We start from the raw sequence: 20681 nt of genomic DNA, 5'->3' as shown, positions 1-20681 counted from the left end.
CAAATCTTATCCAAATTATTTAGAACTGTGAACATTCACATTTATCTTTGTTCGTTTAAATAAGTATTTACTATTTACACTTACTTAAGTTTACTTAGGTTAATGCATATTTTTTATTTTTTATTTATTCGCTACCTAGGAGTATGTGCACTCTTGTAAGTTGTCATGTTGACAACACTAGAGTTTGCACCTCTTTTATGCACATGGTATCTACAACATAGGATTTTGCACACTAATTAAGCACATGGTGTCTACAACCTTGTCATTCTTATCCACTCATCTAGAATGATGGATAAGGAATGTGCTTAGTTGTCATGATGCTTATCTTATCTCTTGGTTCTTGCTAGAGACATTCTAGATGCTTCTTGAGAGGCCTTTATATATAGGCACTCCTAGTGTGTTTTTACATCACATACTAAAGAAAGCAATGTATTAGGACATACTTTGATTAATTGATCATATCCATTTTTGGTCTACAGTTGTGCTTGTTTTTGAGTTCTTAGTTCTTAGGTGATTTTTTCCCTAAGGAAAATTCTTACAATCTTCAATTGAGTGGATTATAGTAGGTCACAAGATCACTCAAAACCTTGGAGTTGATCCTTGGATTAGCTTTTTAAGAGAGGAGTCTGAATGGGTTCCTACCTTTAAGCATCATGTAAAATGACAACTCAACAACAACCAAATAAATCATACTATACACTTAATACATATGTATTTAAAGCTAAAATTCATGACTAGTCACAACTTAGCATATTCACTATGTATCCCATACTTGTAACGAAATCACATTCAAAAAAACAATTCCATTAAATTAAGAGAGTCTAATATTCTATTACCTGCAAGTGATTCTCTCCATGCGCTTCCCATTGGATGGATAAATATTTCATTTCTGAAGGAATCAAGTTCCTCGTACAACACCTTCACTAACTAATGCTCAGAATTTAATGTTTTTTAATCATCAATAATTTAGAGCTCTCTACCTTTCTGCACATCTTCCATACATATGCCAATTATCGTTTGGGTGATTCCATTTGTCATGACTGGATTCTCTAGATTTACTCCTCAAATTGATGATGATTTTTTTGATAAAAATACACCAACTCCCCTTTACAAATGGCCAAGCTGACTTCACCTTAACAATGGTAGATTCTTAACTTATATCAACCTACAATCTTTCTGAGAAATCTATCTTCATAGATACACATCCTCCTTGCAACAATTGGACTTCAAGTCATTTAAATTTTAATTGGCTACTTGTCTTGATTGTGAATGTGCCTTCCTCGAACTTCTATGTTTTGACATCAACACTCCTTCATATTTTATAGCCCACAATCTATCAACTCTAATGACAAAATGGTGTAAAGGAACATCACATAATAGTGATTAAGCTGATATTTCCCTTTATTAACAATATTTGGCCTAATACATAATTTCAGTTTTGGCCTCTCTCTTTTATCAATACTTGCATCTCAATGCCTCCCATTGTCTATAGGCTTAGAATTAAAATTCATAATTTAAGAAACTAAATAGATTAGTTTCAAATTTTAAAATCTCTTTAACAAATCTTAAAATATTACTATGAATCATGCCAAGAATCTCACAACTATATAATAAGGAAGATATATTACAACCAACTCTGTGACTTATCCAAGATCTAGAAATTACTTAAAAACTTGGAAAATATAACTATTTGCATCACAAAATTAGAATTAATCCTCAAATGCTAAGACCGCTCTTTTTCAGATTTTCCCTTCAAAAGCTTGATAACTTGGAAGGTAGGATGCTCCTGCATCACAAAACAAAGTGTGACCATTGGTTAGGAGTTTTCTACTGAGTTGAGTCAAGTTTTCATATATATATATATATATATATATATATATATATATATATATATATATATATATATATATATATATATATATATATATATATATATATATATATATATATATATATATATATATGACTTGCAAAAGAAGCTAGGATCATCAATTCATAATATTTAAGTACATTGTCCTCTTATATAAGATTCAATTATTTCTTATATAAGATAATTACAAAATCTTATATAATTAATACCTTTGATATTCTACTTAATAAGATGGACCCAAGATTTCCTCAATTGATACCTTCAATGTGTGTCCTCCATAACTTATTATCCATTAATTGAAAGGATCCAAGTATTTACAAATTCATTGTGATAGGTGTTTAAGGTGCTTATGAGTTTGTGTGCTTCCCTGGATGATGATTTTGTGGATATGGATATGTATAAGGCGTGTGCATTCAAACCCATTCTTGGTGTGTTGTTAATCTCTACTTATTAACATAGCTGATTGGATAATTGTCAACCATGACCTTAATTGACTTAAAAGGGAAATATTTGAAATATGTTAGTAAAATAGATTGTAATATAGAGAACATGTACATATAGAAAAACAAATTTACAAAACTCTTGATTATGTCTCTTCATGGTTTGTGAGTGTATTGATATTATATATTGATTGAATAATGTTAAGATATGTAGTGTATTTATAGAATCTAAGTTTAAAGTTGTTTTATTTTAGAATTGGGTCAAAACAATGAGATGTCATTATAGGAACAAAAACCTTCCACAAAATGGACATTTCATCAAATCTTTAGTATTTTTGTTAGACATACCTATTAAATGTATGCAATTTAATTGTTCCATAAATGTTCTATTGAAATGTATTTTCTTTTTAATGTGAAACATCAAGGATTTGGCATCCAAGATGAGTTGTATGTGACTTAGTTTTTAAAGTGATGTAGTATGATATATTAAGTACCCATGTAGTATTTATTTCAAATTATAAGGGAAATATCAACAAATTCTAGTACCATTATTTAATCAAGCTTCTAGCAGTCTGAATGATAGATCAAACACGATTCTCTTGTAGCATTTTCATTCTTGAAAATGAGCTTCTTAGAGGTATATAATAATAAAGAAACATAGAATTATTTTTTAGGAAGAATCAAGAAAATCTCTATCGAAAAATCCCTTTTGTTACCTCTCTATCAAACTGATCAGCTAAAGCCTACCTTTCACAAAGCACTTGGCTCACAAGATTAATGATGCATTCAAAATAATAACTTATCTTTTAGAACAAATTTTCTCTTCATTCCAATGAAGAGCTTTTATTTTCAAATATGGTGTTTTACGAAATAATTATTGCTAACCACTCACTCTATCAATGATAGGTTAATATTTTTATTATATATTTCTATTATCCAAAATAAGACAATGTATCAAGATTATTTAATAGGCCTATCACTTTACATGTGTTCTTATTTCTTAGTTGCAATAATGCTAATTTTTATTTACATAGTTTCTCTTCCTGAATACTTTCTCCTCTTCCCTACCTATCTTTATTTAGTTATAAAGTGTTCTAGACACTTTAGTGGTCTACAATCTTTCCAGTTCAAACCCTTCTCCCCACAATACCATACTACTATTGTAAAAATACATTCTAAGAATATTTTATTATATTTTACTAAAGTATTGTCCTTTAAAGTCCCAAGACCAAATTAGTGAAAATTCTTTAAATTTGGAGTTTGTACAAACATGTTATTTTGTGTGGAGAATACCTTCCATTCTTTAAATTAAAGGTTAGGTAGGAGAGAAGAAAGTAATTTAACATCTTGCTTTGCAACTTCTCAAAATTTTGTATGAAAACTTCATATCTCTTTTTATTTTCATCTTCAATAGTCTTATTTTCATTTTTAGCAGGTAGAAAACTATGGATATGGAAAAATAATTAATATTTAAAGGCCCCGTCATCAAATATTATGCACATATACATACATTCTAGTCAATGTGTTTAAAATTGTGAGAAAAGAAAAACTACAACATGTTCATCATTAAATTGTTAGTAGTACATATTAAAGTCACAACTATTGCTATACATTTTTTCTTTAATGTTTCTATCAAAGAACGTAGTTTTTTTAATTTTTCTAGTACATACACAATTTCAATTAATTCATTTTTCACTGAATGAAATCCTTGAACTGAACATGGTGGTGGTGATTAATATGTGTAGGCAGGGTATGCAATCAATAGATCAAAAACACCAAACTATCATTAATGTTGGACAAGGCTTGAGGATATGGACTGCCCATGCCCTATGATTTGAGTCAATGGTGGCATTGACTTGGCAACTGAGATGGCTACTGCATTGATTGTGACATCAATGTTAGAGTAAAGCATTATTTTAATTTAAATTATTAAATTTTCTTTACTCCTTTCTTAAGATTTCACTTTATGCACCTTTTATTTTCTCATTTAATAATTAAATAGTAATTATTAAATAGCATTTACCTTTTAGGTTACCCTTTTTGGGTTTTGATCTCTTCTATAAGGATAGATTGTTTATAGTTATCTTATAACTTTTTCATTTTTGAGAATATGATTTGCATATTTTTAGAGCAAAACTCTTGCCTCCTCTCATCTTTTTCTTCTATGATAGGTTTTTACAGGCAAGTATTCTTAGGGCTTTGTGGAATTTTACTGCTAAAATCCTTCATGGTATCATAGCACATGTCATTGGTTCAAGTTCCTCAAGCCCTTTGAACCTTCGTCTGCATAGGCTTGGATTATCAACATGGTATGTAGTGGGTGTAAATCATACATGATAAATGGTTGTATTTAGCTCCATCATGTGGGGGGTTGTTGGCGCAGTGACTATATTCCTGATGAGATCCCTCTTCACCATTAGTAGGTGCTTTTGGTGTGATGGAAAAATCATCATGGTATCAAAGCTAGATTTTCTACAGCTTGTTTGGTATTTAGACAAAAAAAAGAATGAGGGTTTGACAGAATAGATCTAGATTTTTTCAGGTATTTCTTGTGAAAATAGGGGTGTCTCTAATTTTTGGAGCACTTTGAGGCCAAACAGACCTCACAGATGGATTTAGTAGGCCTCAAAACCCCCATTTTTCATATAAAGTTTATTTATTTTAGACAATGTTGATCTGGGAGGCAAATTTTTTTTGCACAACAAGGCATTGCGGCCTTTTCACTTAATCAAAGGCATTTTTTTCAATGCAAATTAAAACAAAAAATAAAAAAGTGGTAGTTTTAATAGCATTGCAGTCTCCACTAATGATTAACTACTGTGACACTGCTCAACAGCTCTGCCTATGGCTCCAACCCTCTACCTTGCCACTCGTGTTGTGAGAAGAATTTATTTTTAATTTTTAATTTTTAAAATCAAGCTTCTAGGGGTTTGGTTGGTTTTTTTATGATATCTCGAGTATATGGGGGCCTTTCTTCAATTAAAAGAAGTGCTAGAAAGCTAGTTCCAAGACGGACATGATGAATCATGTATTTTTGGCTTTTTTTTTAGTTTAGTACCTATTTTGGTACTTGAAGTCTTTTGATGACTTCTATTTTTTGAGGGGTATAACTTCTTCTTTATAGCTTAGTTTTCTATTCTGGAAAAAGCATTGAAAAGCTCTTCTTGAGAACTTTATAGTTTCTCTACCATTTCACCAGTATTTTGTACTAGATATTTGTGATTCATTTTTGAAGCCTTTTTGCTCTTCACTCATTTATGCATTCTTTCTATAAGTTGGGGCTCAGTTATTTTCATTGTGGGGAGTGTTTTTATATTACTTTCTATTATTATATCATCATATCAAAAAACATCAAAAAACCCTTCTAAAACAATGGTCAAGACCTCTTCTTGTCTAGAACTTATGACCCCTCACAATTACCACACTTGGAAGACCTTGATGACTCAACTTCTCTGGTAAAAAGGGTTGTGGTCATGTTTAGATGTTGTACAACCTATTTTTTAGAGGCCTTATGAGATCATGCAACACTGAAAAAAGATGGATGAGCCAATCAGATTGATTGCATTATAGGTATTTGATAGTCTATAGTTTCATCTAGATGGGTGCAATACTCCTCTAGCTATGTGGACTGAGCTTCATAGCTTGTTTGGTACTATAAATGAGTTCAAGGCACTTCAGATAGAGTTAAATCATACCTCTCTTATATTGTATTCCCTTCCAACTATTGTTGACTTCTTGATGAAGTTTAATCAAGAGAGATCCATGTTGTAGGGTTGTGGAAAGACAAGGACTGATGTTGAGTGCATCTATTTGATTCTCTCTAAGCTTTGAGGGAGATTTCATATTTTTTCTTCTACCTTCTATTCCACCAAAGATTCTTTGGGAATAGATTTTCTATGCCTACTTTTGAGGTCTTTTGTGATCACTTGACTAGAGAGTAGTCAAAGCTTACACAGTTGGATACTATGATTGTTTCTAAGAAGAAGGATTTGGTAGCTTAGACATCTATAGGAAATCCAAAGTAGAAAATAAAGCATAAGTAAGATTCAACAAGTAGTGAGAGTTTCTCCAAGCCTACTCCCAAATCAAATGCTTGGAAACGCTCCTAGAAGGGTAATTCTTCTAGGTCTAGCGAGTCTTCCTCCAAGACTAAGAAGTACACAAGTGATCCTTGTATTTTTTGTGGTAAGTAAGGACATCTAGTTTCCAAGTGTTGGAAATTTCTTGAGGCATTAGAGGAGGCCATGTAGCATTCCAATATTGCTTCTTCGAAGCCTCCATCTCTTCCTATAGGAAAAGGATATGCTCTTTCACCATGAGCATTGTCTTCTACAACTTCTTGGATTTTTGATTCTGGAGCTTTCCAATATGACACATTCACCTGATTTGGTTACCTCACTTTCTCAGACTGTTACTACATAGATTGCAATTGGTGATTCTTCTCAGCTTTTAGTTATAGGTTCAGGAACTATCTCTTTAGAATGTGGTTCACTACAGGATGTTCTCTTAGTTCCATCCATTTCTATGAACCTCCTATCTATCTTTTAGATTTTTCATTCAAGCTCTGGAAAGAAAATTGAGTTCTCACCACATGATATGGTTATTTTAGACCTCCATGATCTTGACTTGGTTATTACTATAGGGAGTGTTGATCTCTAGTCTCACTTATATCAGTTTGATGACTTTGAGAGTTTTGATTCCATAGGTGTTTCTCATTGCTCATACAAACATAGTAAGAAAGCTTTGGCATGAGCATTTTGGCCATGTCAACTATAGATATCTACAACAAATGAGTACATAGGAGCTAGTGATTGGGTTGCCTCAGATCTCTTTTACTGAAGGTGTGTGTCAAGGTTGTGCACTTGGCAAACATCATAGAGATCCTTTTTTGACATGTAGATCCACACATGCTAAGGCACCAATGGAATTGATATTTAGTGATCTTATGTCATTTCCCACTTCATCTTTTTTAGGTGCTTGATATATGATCACCTTCATAGATGACTTCTCTAGATGCACATAGGTGTACTTTTTGAAGTACAAGTTCGATGTCTATGATTGCTTTTGAATCTTTAAGAAATTTGTGGAGAAGCAGTCTGGTCTTTGTGTTAGGCATATATACACAAAAAATGGAAAAGGAATATGTGAATCTATCTTTCAAAGATTTTTGCACTTTACAACATCAATTCTCCATTCCCTATATACCTTAGTAGAATGGGGTTACAAAGAGAAAGAACAAGGACATTATAGGAGATGGCCAATTTTATGATTTAGTCTAGATCTATGAGTTCTTCATTCTAGGATGAAGTTGTCAATTATGCAAACTATATTTAGAATTGGATGTCTCACAAAGTATTGTAACACATGACTCCTGAGGAGGCTTGGACTCATGTCAAGCCCGATGTTTCTACTTTCTACATTTTTGGTAGTGAGGCTTGGACATTTATTCTAGATGCTTAGTGAAAAGAAATGGAGAATAAGAGCCAACCACTCTTTTTTTTTGCTACTATGAGGATGTGAAGGCATATAGGTTGTTTGATTCTAATTCCAGACATGTATTATTTCAGCAAGATGTTTAGTTTGATGAGCCTTATCCTCTGATGGATCCTCCATCTCCAACTTCTTTCTCACTACCCAGTACCTCCTCTACTCCTCTATAGGACTACACATCCTCTAAGGAAGATATAGATACTAACTCCCCTTCACCACTTCCACTAGATGTTCTGTAAGTGCCCAAGTGAGCTCATGATACTGTTGATATAGCTGGACCTTTGGTAGGTGATGCTATAGATGCTCATCACACGCATGCTCAGACTGTAGGTAGTGGCCTTTTGATTCATGCCATTTTAGATTATCCATAAATTTTTTTTAATAGGCAAAAAAGACACTTTAGAGTGAGAAAGGGTGATGGATGAGGAGTACTCCTCTTTGATGAAGAACCACACATGGGATCTGTGCCCTCTTCTGAAAGGAAGAAAGTTGGTTCAGTGCCAATGGGTGTATCATACCAAGTATGTTATAGATGGTTCTATTGATAGGTACAAGGTAGGTCTTGTTGCAAAGGGTTTTTCATAGGTTGAGGGTATTGATTACTTTGAGACCCTTTTCCCTATTGTGAAGATGAATTCTATTCACCTTGTACCTCTCTCTTGCATCTTCAAATGGATGGATAGTTTTTTAAATGGACATGAAGAGTGCCTTTTTGTATGGAGACCTTCATGAGAAGATCTATTTAGAGTAACCTCATGGTTTTGTGTAGGACTCTTCATTAGTGTGTCCACTTTAGAGGTCTTTATATGGTCTCAAAAAAACCCCTAGGGCTTGGTATGAGAAGATGGATTCCTTCTTGCTTACTTCATAGTTCACTTAGTGTCTTTCTAATCCTATAGTTTACATTTAGCATCATGGGGCTGACTTATTGATACTTGTGCTTTTATGTTGATGACCTCATCATCACAGCAAGCTCAATCTCCATGATGCAAAGTGTTCAACAAGCATAGAGAAAGTAGTTTGAGATGAGAGATCTTGGACTTCTGCACTATTTTTTGGGTGTTGTTTAGTCTTTAGATGAGATAACTATATTCTAGCATAATTATGCTCTTGATATGCTTTAGAGATTCACCATGCTTGGTTGCAAGCCTGCTCCCACATCCTTTTAGTCAAGTGTTGTTTTATCTACCACTTGCTCTACTCCTATAGTGGATTCCACTTTATACAGATAGCTTGTGGGTAATTTGTTTTACCTGGCACACACTTGCTAATATTTCCTTTGTTGTTGGACTTGTCTCTCGATTCTGTGATGAAAGGTGCTCCCCTTAATACCATAAACCATAATAGAAAACAAAGAAACAACAACAAATGTGACAAAAAAATATGGACTTCTTATTTGTGTTATAAATGTAGAATTATATAATTCAAAACTACAATATGCTAACCCACATTGGTGCCTTCATTACAATAATTTGCAATACAAGTTACGAACTATCACCCAGAGATGTTCTAGACAATGTTCGGGCCTTTCTTAAATAGGAAATTTTATGCCACCCTAGAAGGTTCTAGACATTGAAACTTAATACTTAGGGATGACAGACCCTAACAATACATATTGAGTTGGCCAAATACATCTTTGACAATTAATTTAGAAAATTTGGGTATCCCAACTTTGAAAGGCCATAACTCTCAAATTGTTGTTCTGATTGGCTATTATAACCACTTTTTGGAAATGTCAATTCATGATCTATAGGCTCAAAATTGCACAAGAAGCCTTTCATCGAGTTTTCAGACCTCATATGGGCACTTTAAGGTCTCCAACATTGAGCCTGAAGATTTTTCTGCAAATTTTTCCATTAAAAATCTGGAATAACTTCTCCGATACTTAAGTTGGAGCAATGGGATTTTTATGGTAGCCTTGTAACTTAAAATGAACCTTCATGTAGAAAATCAAAACATTTTGAGCTTGTATGAAAAACTTACACAAAATAGCAAGATCCCATAAATAGTAACCACCCTATCTACTAGTCCCTATTAAAATAGAAAAGACTGAAAAGAAAAGAAAAAAAAAAATTTAAATATTTTTGAGTGATGTAAGATTGTCCTTACACCTACGATGTTCCTACATCAGAAACCTAGGGTAATTTGAGAAGTGACTCCATCACACCTCAGATGTTTAGAGGAAAATCAAGATAGTTAACCTCCTCCCTTGCTAGCCATGATAAATCCTCTATTGGCCTCCCTTTCCAATATGATTGTCTAGTATCTCCTCAATCTCCTTTGTAGCTAAACTAGTTGCTAGAATACTCCACTGTGCTTTTTCAATTTCATCTCCACCACCTCGTTCATAAAAAACTATCAAATCTGAATTATTAAATACTGGTGAAATAGTCAATTTAGTAGGAAACTCCACTTCATAACCATTTCCAAAATCATGTCTTTTCACTATCTTGCAATATCCAAACTTCTTCATCTCTAGCTTATTATATGCATCCACTGGAAAACACTCCTTTCTCAAATGAAACATGTCTTCATCTCCAATCTAAAATTCCTCATACCTCCTTTTCACATCTTCCTTAGTCTTGTACTCTGTATTCATCTTTATGATGTGCTTCCTCACTTCCTCATGGATGTTCTTCAAATGTTTAAAAAATTCTTCTTCTTCAACACTACTTATCTCTCCTTTATCCAACTACTGTAATTAAGAAGCATTTCTGAGATAACTCCATATACAATCTATAATGGTGATTTACAAGTACTCCTATTGATAGAATCATTATATGCAAATTATACCTATGGAAAAATTAGATCCCATCCTTTTGACTTGTCTCCAACCAAACATCTCAGCAAGTTTCCCAAATTGTGCTTCACAACTTCTATCTGTCCATTAGTCTGTGGATGATGTGATGAACTAAACTTCAACTCTGTCTTCAATTTCTTCCACAATGTATGCCAAAAATACCCAATGAATTTTGTATCTCAATTTGAAACTATCCTCTTGGGCAAACCATTTAGTCTCACCACTTCCCTAAAAAACAATCCTACCACATGAACAATGTCACTAGTCTTCTTGCAAGGAATAAAATGTGCCATCTTTGAAAACTTGTCACCCACCACAAAAATATAATCATGCCCTCATTGTGTCCTTACTAATACAAGAAAAAAATCAATGTTGACATCCTCCCACAATTTCTCTAGTATAGGTAATGGCTGAGACAACCTCATATTTTACTTCACTCCTTTCACATTTGACATAATTTGCAACTTTGTACAAACTTCTTCATATCTTTTTATAACTGTGGCCAGTAATAATTCTTAGCAACCAAAGCTATGGTTTTATCTTTGCCAAAATTTTTGACCAATCCTCCACTATGCTTCTTCTTGATGAGATTCTCTCTCATTGAACTTATAGGAATATACAACTGGCTTCCTTTAAACAACATACTATCTTGGATCATGAAATCTAACCACTTTGTCCTGTCAAGTGTAATAGGTTCTATACAAGTCTTCCATGCTTCACCAAAATTAGGATCATCTGGATACAAAGTACTGAGTTCCTTGAACCCAACAAACTCTATCTACATTTGTATTAGCAAAAGTTGTCTTCTACTAAGAGCATTTGCAACTCTATTAGACTTTCCATTCCTGTGTTACAAAAAAAATGGATAACTCTACAAAAAATTAACCCACTTCATATGCCATTGGTTTAATTTTCCTTGACTAGTCAAATATTACAAACCTTGATGATAAATATACATAACAAACTCCTTAGGAAGAAGATCTCCACTTCTTCAATGCTTGAACTATAGCATAAAAATTCTGATCATAAACAAAGTATTTTATTTTTTCATCATTCAACTTCTCACTAAAATAAGAAATAGGTCTACCTTCTTGGCTCATAACAGCTCCTATTGTAGTACCACTAGCATTATAGTCTACTTGAAACATCTTGTTAAAATCATGAAGTGCTAAAAGAGGTTGCTCAGTAACTTTCAGTTTCAACATATTAAAACTCTTATCTGCTCCTCTAGTCCACTTAAATTCTTTCCTATCCCCTCTCATTCTTTCAGTTAAGGGTCCACAAATATTGCTAAAACCTCTTTTAAACTTTCTATAAAAACTAGCTAGTGCATGAAAACATCTTACCTCTATCACACTCCTTAGAGTAGGTCATTCAAGGATAGCTTTCACTTTCTTTGGGTCCATTTTCAGACCTTCTACCGAGACTACAAATCCTAGGTACACCAACTTCTTCTTTACAAAAATGAACTTCTTTAGGTTTATCAACAACTTTTCTTCCTTCAACTTACCAAACACCTTCCAAATATGGATCAAATGCTCCTTGAATTTCTTACTAAAGATCAAAATATCATCTAGGTAAATAACGACAAATCTACCCATAAACTCCTTCAGTACCTCATTCATGAGTTTCATGAAACTGCTCGGTGTATTGGTTAGCCCAAAAGGCATGATAACCACTCATACATTCCTTCCCATCTCTTGAAAGTAGTCTTGCACTCATCACCTTCTCTCATATGAATCTAATGGTACCCACTCTTCATATCTATCTTTGTGAAATACTCAACTCTGCTCAAACAGTCCATAATATCATCCATCCTTGGAAATGGAAATCTATACTTGATTACGATCTTGTTGATAACACAAGAATCTATGCACATCCTCCATTCTCCATTCTTCTTTGATGCTAATATAGTTGGTATTGCACATGGACTCAAACTCTCTCAAATCAACCCCTTTTACAACAACTCATGAACTTTTTTTTTTAACTCTTCACTTTCTATTGGTGTCATTCCGTGTGTTACCTTGTTTGGCATATTGGTTCTAGGAACCAAATCCATCTAGTGATTGATCTTCCTCATTGAGAGAAATCCATTGGGTACATTATCTGATACAATATCAGAAAAATCTTCTAACATATGATGTAGTACAAGGTAGGAGAATCCCCAAAGGAGATTTCCTAGCCCCCAACAAATAACTAGACAATGAAAGGTAAACAACAAAATAAGATTTGAAGTCAAGTCACAATAATTTATTCATAGATATAACTGATTACATGCAATGTGTCAGGCTATAAGGCCTTCTCAGTTATGTCCAAACACAAAGAAAGTAATAGTTCTACAAGATCTCTTAAGAACCAATCAAAACCCTAGCTAGTCTAGATCAACACTCTATTAGAAATCTCCAAGGAAGATCCAACTGGTATTCACAAGCCCACCAAGCATTCTCCTTGTTTCCAAAGCCTTAACTACTAGCCTTTCTAAATCTCTGCTCCTCTACCACCTTCTCTTCTCCAAGATGGATGATTAATGACTCAAGACTTCACCACAACCCCTACTTATACCAATCTAAGCCACAAGTCAGCCCATAAGGCTAAAAACTAAATAAACCTAACATTAAATAATTGAAGAGCCACAACTTAGCCTCCAAAAGAAATTAAATACTAAATGCCTTTAAAAGCTTACACTACTTATTAAATACATCAAAATTAATTACCCAAGACCCAAATAGGTTCACTCAACCCTACTAAATCCATTAATCATGTAGGATAGCAATCTACTCTAGGATGCTCCTACATCATTTTCCCACGATCCTCATGAGAGTCATTGGCAAGTTTCCAAATGTATCTTGAGGTATATTAGAGGTACAACATGTTGTCATTCACTACACATCAGAGGATCCTCACATTGTTAGTTTGACATATTTAGATTGGGCTAGATATATTAATGATCATAAGTCTACTTCTAGTTTTGTCTTTTATCTTGGTTTTGGTCCTATCACATGGTCTTGCAAGAAGTAGCATGCTCACACATTATCATCTACAAAGGCAAAATACAAGGCAACTATATTGGCTAGTCAGGAGGTTTTGTGGCTTCAACAGTTGATGATAGAGTTTGGATTTTTTCCTAATAGTCTCACCTTTCTTTGGTGTGTCAATCACAGTGCTATACACATTTCACGCAACCCAATTGACCATCAGTAGACCAAGCACATTGAGCTTCACATGCACTTCATCAGACACGTAATTTAGGATGGTTCTTTGAGCTTGGAGTACATTTTGATTGCTTAATAGGTTGTAGACATCTTTATTAAACCTTTGTCATCCCCATGATATCTTGAACTATGTTCTATGCTTGGGGTGAAGGAATTTGTGCTTGGGGATCTCAGTAATGAGTCCTTCCTTCCTTCTTTCTCTTGCTATCTCTTTATGGATTAGAGTTTTTCCTTATGAAATATTTAATTACTTTAACACCCCCTTAAGATAATCTTAGGGAGTAGCTAAAAACCTAGAAACTCCTATTGAAAGTAGAAATGGGTCTTGATAAAAAATTCTAATGAGGTACCCATGCACAACCAAATCTCTAAAAAGAGGAGAAATAGAGAAAACTACATGGGAAAAAACATAGTCCATAAAGAGATGGAAATAATGTTGAAAAGAACTAGTAAAGGACTAAAGAAGCCTTCAAACTAGGGAATGTCCTAGAAGATAGGAACAAAAAATGGTCATGAAGAACACCAATGAAACATGTAGAAGCTGTAAAACTCTATCAAAAATAACTACAAACCTAAAGAGCCTCCATTGAAATAGAACCTAACCAGGTAGAGAAGATTGTAGTCTACATCAAATCAAGAGGCACACAAAGGAAAATAACTAAACTGAAAGATACAGATGGCATGAAACACCAAAGTTTGAAGAGTTGATCAATCAAACTAAGGAGAATTAGAAATAATAGAAGAACCCCCCTCCCCTCAAATTTAGACAAGGGTGAGGTGATAGGCTATTGGAAATATAAGCCAAAAATATCCTGTTGAAAGAATCAAGAAAATTGAGTCTAGTAAAAGAGGTACAAACACCTATAAAGACATGTGTGGTTAACACATCATGGGGCTAATGTCATAGAAGGTACACTCAATGGAAAAAGAAAAAGGTTACTAAAAAGAAAAATAACTATCCCCCATGGCACTATATAATGTAGTGCGAGTACAACTAACTCATAAAAAAGTTTAGGATCTTGAGATGCAAGAGTGGCACTTTATCTCAGTTCATTTGCAAGAATGCATACAAATGATGTCTAAATAGATGAGAAGAGTCATAAGACTAATAAAATAGATAGTACAAGTTATTATGAATCATTTGAAGCAATGAAATTGATCCCCAAACTTAAAACAACCAAGATATCCACCAAAATGCAAAAATGTAGAAGACTAAATAGAATGTGCTTGAAGTAGAATCTAGAAAAACAACCACCATCACTGGAAAGAGCTTAGAAAGATATTTCCAACAATATAAATAATTCCCAAGTTTAAGATCAAATACTCAAGATATGTCCCCTAGAGTGCAAAAATGAACTCCAAAGTTTGATAGCAGAAAAAGCCATCAAAACTAAAAATTTTGTGTACCACTATAACAAGCTGAAAAATAACTTTTTGACGATATCTCATTTTCAAAAACCAGAGTCTATATTCTTGAGATATGAGAAAAAATGCAAAGGTAGGTTCAAACAGAGCTTGAGGAGTTGACAAGAATGTTGATGTAATGTTGATGTGGCATTGATATCAACAAGTGACAAGCCCAAATTTGATGCAAAAATGAATGTCAAGGCAAAAAATGCAAGAAAAAGACCTGTACTAGAGAAAAAATGCGACCACCAAAAACAAACTGGAAAACTAAGGGTCGATGACAAATTAAAAAGTTAATGGCCAAGATACAATGAAGATTTTTCCATCACACCAAAAGCATGTACTGATGGTGGAGAGGGATCTCATCAGGTATATAGTCGCTATGCCAACACCTCCCCACACAATGGAGCTGAATACAACCATTTATCATATGGGATTTGCACCCACTACATACCATGTTGATAATCCAAGCCTATGCGAATGAAGGGTCAAAGGGTTTGAGGGACTCGAACCGGTGACCTGGACTATGAAACCATGAAGGATTTGAGTAATACAAATCCACAAAGCCCAAAGAATACCTATATGTAAAAACGTATCACAAAAGAAAAAGACAAGAGGAGGCAAGGATTTTTCTCTAAATATATGCAAATTCTATTCTCAGAAATGAAAAAGATATAAGATAATGAAAAATGATCTATCCTTATAGAAGGAGATCAAAACCCAAAAAGGGTAACCTAAAAGGTAAATGTTATTTAATAATTTCTAATTAATTATTAAATGAGAATACAAAAGGTGCATAAAGTGATATTTTAAGGAGGTAGTAAAGAAAATTTAATAAATATAATTAAAATAATGATTTACGCTAATACAACCCTTAAGATGAACAACAACGTAGCTACAAACAATGCAGAAAGAGCAAGGAAACTACAACGAAATGTTGAAAGAAAACTTGGGTCTCAAAAATAAGGCCTGATGAGGTACCCAATCACAACTAGATCTCTATGAAATAGAGAAATAGATATTTGGTTATGATTGGACCTCATCAATCCTTGTTGTTAAGACCCAAATTTTATTTCAGCATTGCATTGTAGCTTCCTTTCTCTTTCTGCATTGTTGTTCATCTTAAGGGGGGTGTTAGAGTAAAGCATTATTTTAATTTCATTTATTAAATGTGCTTTACTCCCTTCTTAAGATTTCACTTTATGCACCTTTTGCATTCTCATTTGATAATTAATTAGTAATTATTAAATAACATTTAAATTTTAAGTTACCCTTTTCGAATTTCAATCTCCTTCTATAAGGATAGATTGTTTGTAATTATCTTACATCTTTTTCATTTCTAAGAATACAATTTGCATATTTCCAGAGAAAAACCATTGCCTCCTCTTCCCTTTTTCTTTTGTGATAGATTTTTATATGCAAGTATTCTTTGGGCTTTGTGGATTTATATTTCTCAAATCCTTCAATCAATTGCACTCACAAATGACAAGGCCTACTCAAAGAAGTTGGTGAGAGGTGTCGATATTCTATACAATTTTGCAAAAATGACTTATAATCTATAAAAGGAACCTTAATTAGTCATAACAAAATGAACATGGATATAATGAAAAATGAATATGGGTAAACATGGAAAATAAGACTAGATAGGTAAAAATGCAAACTATAAATGCAACATTGAAGTTCACATTCTCTATTTTCTTGTAACTTCTTGTTTCCAAAGGTAATGTGAAATTGTATCATCATTGGGCTCTTTATTGTTGTAAGACAATACAAGAATCATGGTATAATTAAACCAAGATGACCATAACATTCCTTACATGGATTTTAACATCATTGATTTGTTAGGCCCTTGTTTATAGATGAGAGGTGTTGACCTTTTGTACAATTTTGCATGGGATGCTGGCAAGGGGAGCACATACATCACTAGAAACCCTGAAACCTCACAATTTTATAATTCATTTAGATATTTTGATGAATTCATGTGGGGTGCAACATGGATGTAATTTTCCATAGGGAACAACTCTTACCTTCATCTAGCTACTCTTCCATCGATGGCCAGACATGCAAGAGCTTTTTCAAGGGGGCCAAATTTTGGTATATTTTTTTAGGATAACAAGCTACCTACTGCCTAGGTACATATAAAGTTCTAGTTTATTTGTCATTTTCATGGATTAAAAAATATATGAAAATGAATACTTTTTTATTTTATTTTTGTAATTTCTAAGGAAACTCACAAAATAAGTAGATCTATAACATACCTTAATATATGCATATTAATTGCTTATTTTTTCATTCAGAAAGGTTTATTATATAAAATTTCTCATGGTTTTAACTTTTCAAAGTTTGGAATAAGTTATCATACTTATGAAGTTGCACTTTTTTTCTAGTGTGACTTGGTATTTTATATTCAGTAGTGTAAGCATATGAATGTTATGAATATTATAATAGTAATATATTATAATTTTGATTATTACTTAGTTAATTTACTAAATAAATATAATAAAATATACATTTAAAATATGAAATTTATGTTAGGGACTACTTTATGCTATACAAGGAAAAACATCACAGAAAATAATGTTTCTTAATTAATTATTATAACATTAATTTGTAATTTTATTTTTTTAAATATATATTTACATGTATTGAAATAACATATATATTATTTAATATAACATCTTCATAGAATATAGATAAGAGATTTTTTTGTTATATTTTAAATAATAGTATTTTTCAATAATACTGTTGATATAATATTGTTAATTGTTCATTTTGTAGTTTTATTATTAAATAAAATTGGAATATTCAATATTGAATCATTCAATAAGATGTTGGTTTAATATCATCATCAAAATCTCTTATAATATAACCATTAAATATCTCACATAGTTATTTTCCAACTGAATCATCTTTAATTTGTAATTTAAGATTTTTTAAGAAACCTCTGGTATGCATTGACAATATATTCTTCTATTTTTTTTCTTTGAAAAATTGTTAGATAGTCAACATCCCTTTTAAAAAGTGTCTTCTCAATCTAATACATTATTTAGGTCATATTTATTCTTTAGCAATTGCATTTTCTAACTATTACATCAATCCTACCTTTTGACACATCATCCCCTTATAACACATCATGCAATCAACTCTATAGTGTTAAAGCCTTCTCACTCATAATCTCTTTACTTTGTATTTATTAACTTATCTTTGATGCTTATGCAATCAAATTAGCTTGAGCATCTAGTAATAATTGACTTCTACTTTTCATTCTTTCCTTTATAATTGTTGATTTTGTTTCTATCTATGACATAAGTTTTTATTGTCATGACACTAGTATTGTGCTTAGGTATGTAACATTCCACTAGCACAATTTGATTGCTTTTCTTAGAATATAGAGCTCAAAAAAGAACTACATGTATTCATACAAGCAGTGAATTTATTGAATTCTACTACCAAGGAAATGGTTCATTGTTGAAAAGCAACCAAAAGGTTACAATCAAGCTCAAATTTTCCTCTTTCCTATTAGTTAATGTTGATTCTCATGCAATGGAGCATAGTTTGAATGTATGAGAAGACTATAGCCTATATAAATCTTGTTAATCATTGATTGATGAGATTAAAATCAAATTTTATTAACAACTTCTTGAGTTTCTACCTCTACTATAAGGATAAGTAGGTCAAATACATCATGTATAATTTTGGTTTCAAGAATTTTTTGAGGTTCAGTAGATACTGGTAAAATAGACTCTAAACTTCTCATTTTGTAAATGAGGTAAACAACAAGATGCATTAAACCTTAAAGGAAGCCAATTCCATTGGGTATCTACAAACAAAAAAATAACAATTAGAAAATGTGTGTAGTTTAAAATAATCATGAGAAAAAGATAGTTGAAAATGGCACTATGAAAGGAGATAATTTCATAGCTATAGATATATCCTTGGCTATTATAGAGTATGCAAACCAAACAAGTACATTTAGAGAGTGAATAGTGAGACTCGAAATGACATGTACTTTACACTTTTGGTTTTTATAGCATCTCCTTGGAACAATAAACATAAACTCGTTAACTACTACTACTATTTTTACGTTTTGGGTACACACCAAATCTTTATTTTTTATTTTTTATGGTTTTAATTGTCAATTTGGGTAGAGATTATATTTTAAAACTTTTTATTGTTTTTAGGTAGATATTGTATTTTACTTCTACTATATAATTTTCTTCTTATATGGTTGGATGATGCTTGTGATAGGTTTTTCTAACTAGGTTGAGGATTTTCCTAAGTCTAGGCTACCCATATGAAGACATGTTGGAAAGCTATCACAAGCAGGCTAACATTTTCATGTGCTCTTACTTGCCCATGTTCAAAATGTTCAATAGAACTAAAGGTGAGCTTCTACTACCTTTCTTTTTTTTTTAACCCAAGATTTGTGATGATTATATCTTTAATTTTGAAAACTTATTTCTTATATGTAGGTGGTTTGATTCTATTGAACAATGGGAATCCTCAACCCCAATAGTATGTTGTGAATGTTGCTTTTCTAGCATCACTATAAAATGATTATCTTAATATTGTAGGTAATCCTAGTTTATATTATGGTCCAAACTACTTTTTAGTATATTGTGAATGTTTCTTTTAAGTGATTATCTTAATACTACAGGTGTCCCAAATTTTAATTGTGGTTCAAACTTCTTTTCCAAAGAAGTCTTTGGGAGCTTTGCAAGATTTTAGGTATAGTACTGACATGTTTTATAATAGTAGGCAACACTAGTCATGTTTTAGTTAAACTTCTAATTTTTTTTTCTAGGTGGACTACATATTAGGTAGAAATCTTGAATCAATGAGCTATATTGTGGGGTACGGGAGGCATTACCCAATGCATGTACATCATGATGCAACATCCATCCCTAAGAATAATGTGAAGTACTTCTGCATAGGAGGCTATAAATGGTGAGACACCATAAATCACAATCCACACATAATCACAAGGGCCATGGTTGCAGGGCCTGATAAACATGGCTATTTCAATGACAATAGGAATAACTACAATAATATTGAACCAACAATCATAGGCAATGTTGGATTGGTTATAGCCTTGCTGGCTCTTTTGGGAAGTGATAATTTATATTTTTTTAAGAGTACCCTCTTTTATGCAATTCATCCCATGTTTCCTTTGTCTCCCCCAATCCCTTTACCATGGAATCCTTAAATGTAGCTCATTCTTTTCTATAAATTGAATTTTTATTAAATATAGATTAGTTACTTGCAAGTGTATATACTACTAAGGATGATGTTGTATGCAATGTCTCTTCTCAAAATTGCTTGCAATTTAAGGGCAACTAAATAGAATTGTTTATCCTTTTATGAATTACATTGATGTGATCTTAAGAATTACTAATACAAATGTAATGATGCATTAAATTAATAATAACAATGCTATTTAGCATCACTAAATTAGATAGTCA

The 20681-nt window shown here is 32.6% G+C and overlaps 1 pseudogene; it reads left to right on the top strand.

Moving 5' to 3' along the window:
- Nucleotides 1-20425, top strand: part of LOC149541443 (endoglucanase 25-like) — a 44970-nt pseudogene extending 24545 nt beyond the window's left edge.
- The last annotated feature ends 256 nt before the right edge of the window (nucleotides 20426-20681 follow it).

This window comes from Cupressus sempervirens, chromosome 8, assembly GCF_028749045.1.
Source record: "Cupressus sempervirens isolate cs-2001-9-10 chromosome 8, ASM2874904v1, whole genome shotgun sequence".
In the NCBI taxonomy this organism is placed as follows: Eukaryota; Viridiplantae; Streptophyta; class Pinopsida; order Cupressales; family Cupressaceae; genus Cupressus; species Cupressus sempervirens.
The sequence above is the reverse complement of the archived record's forward strand: the minus strand, read 5'-3'. Positions and strand labels throughout refer to the sequence as shown.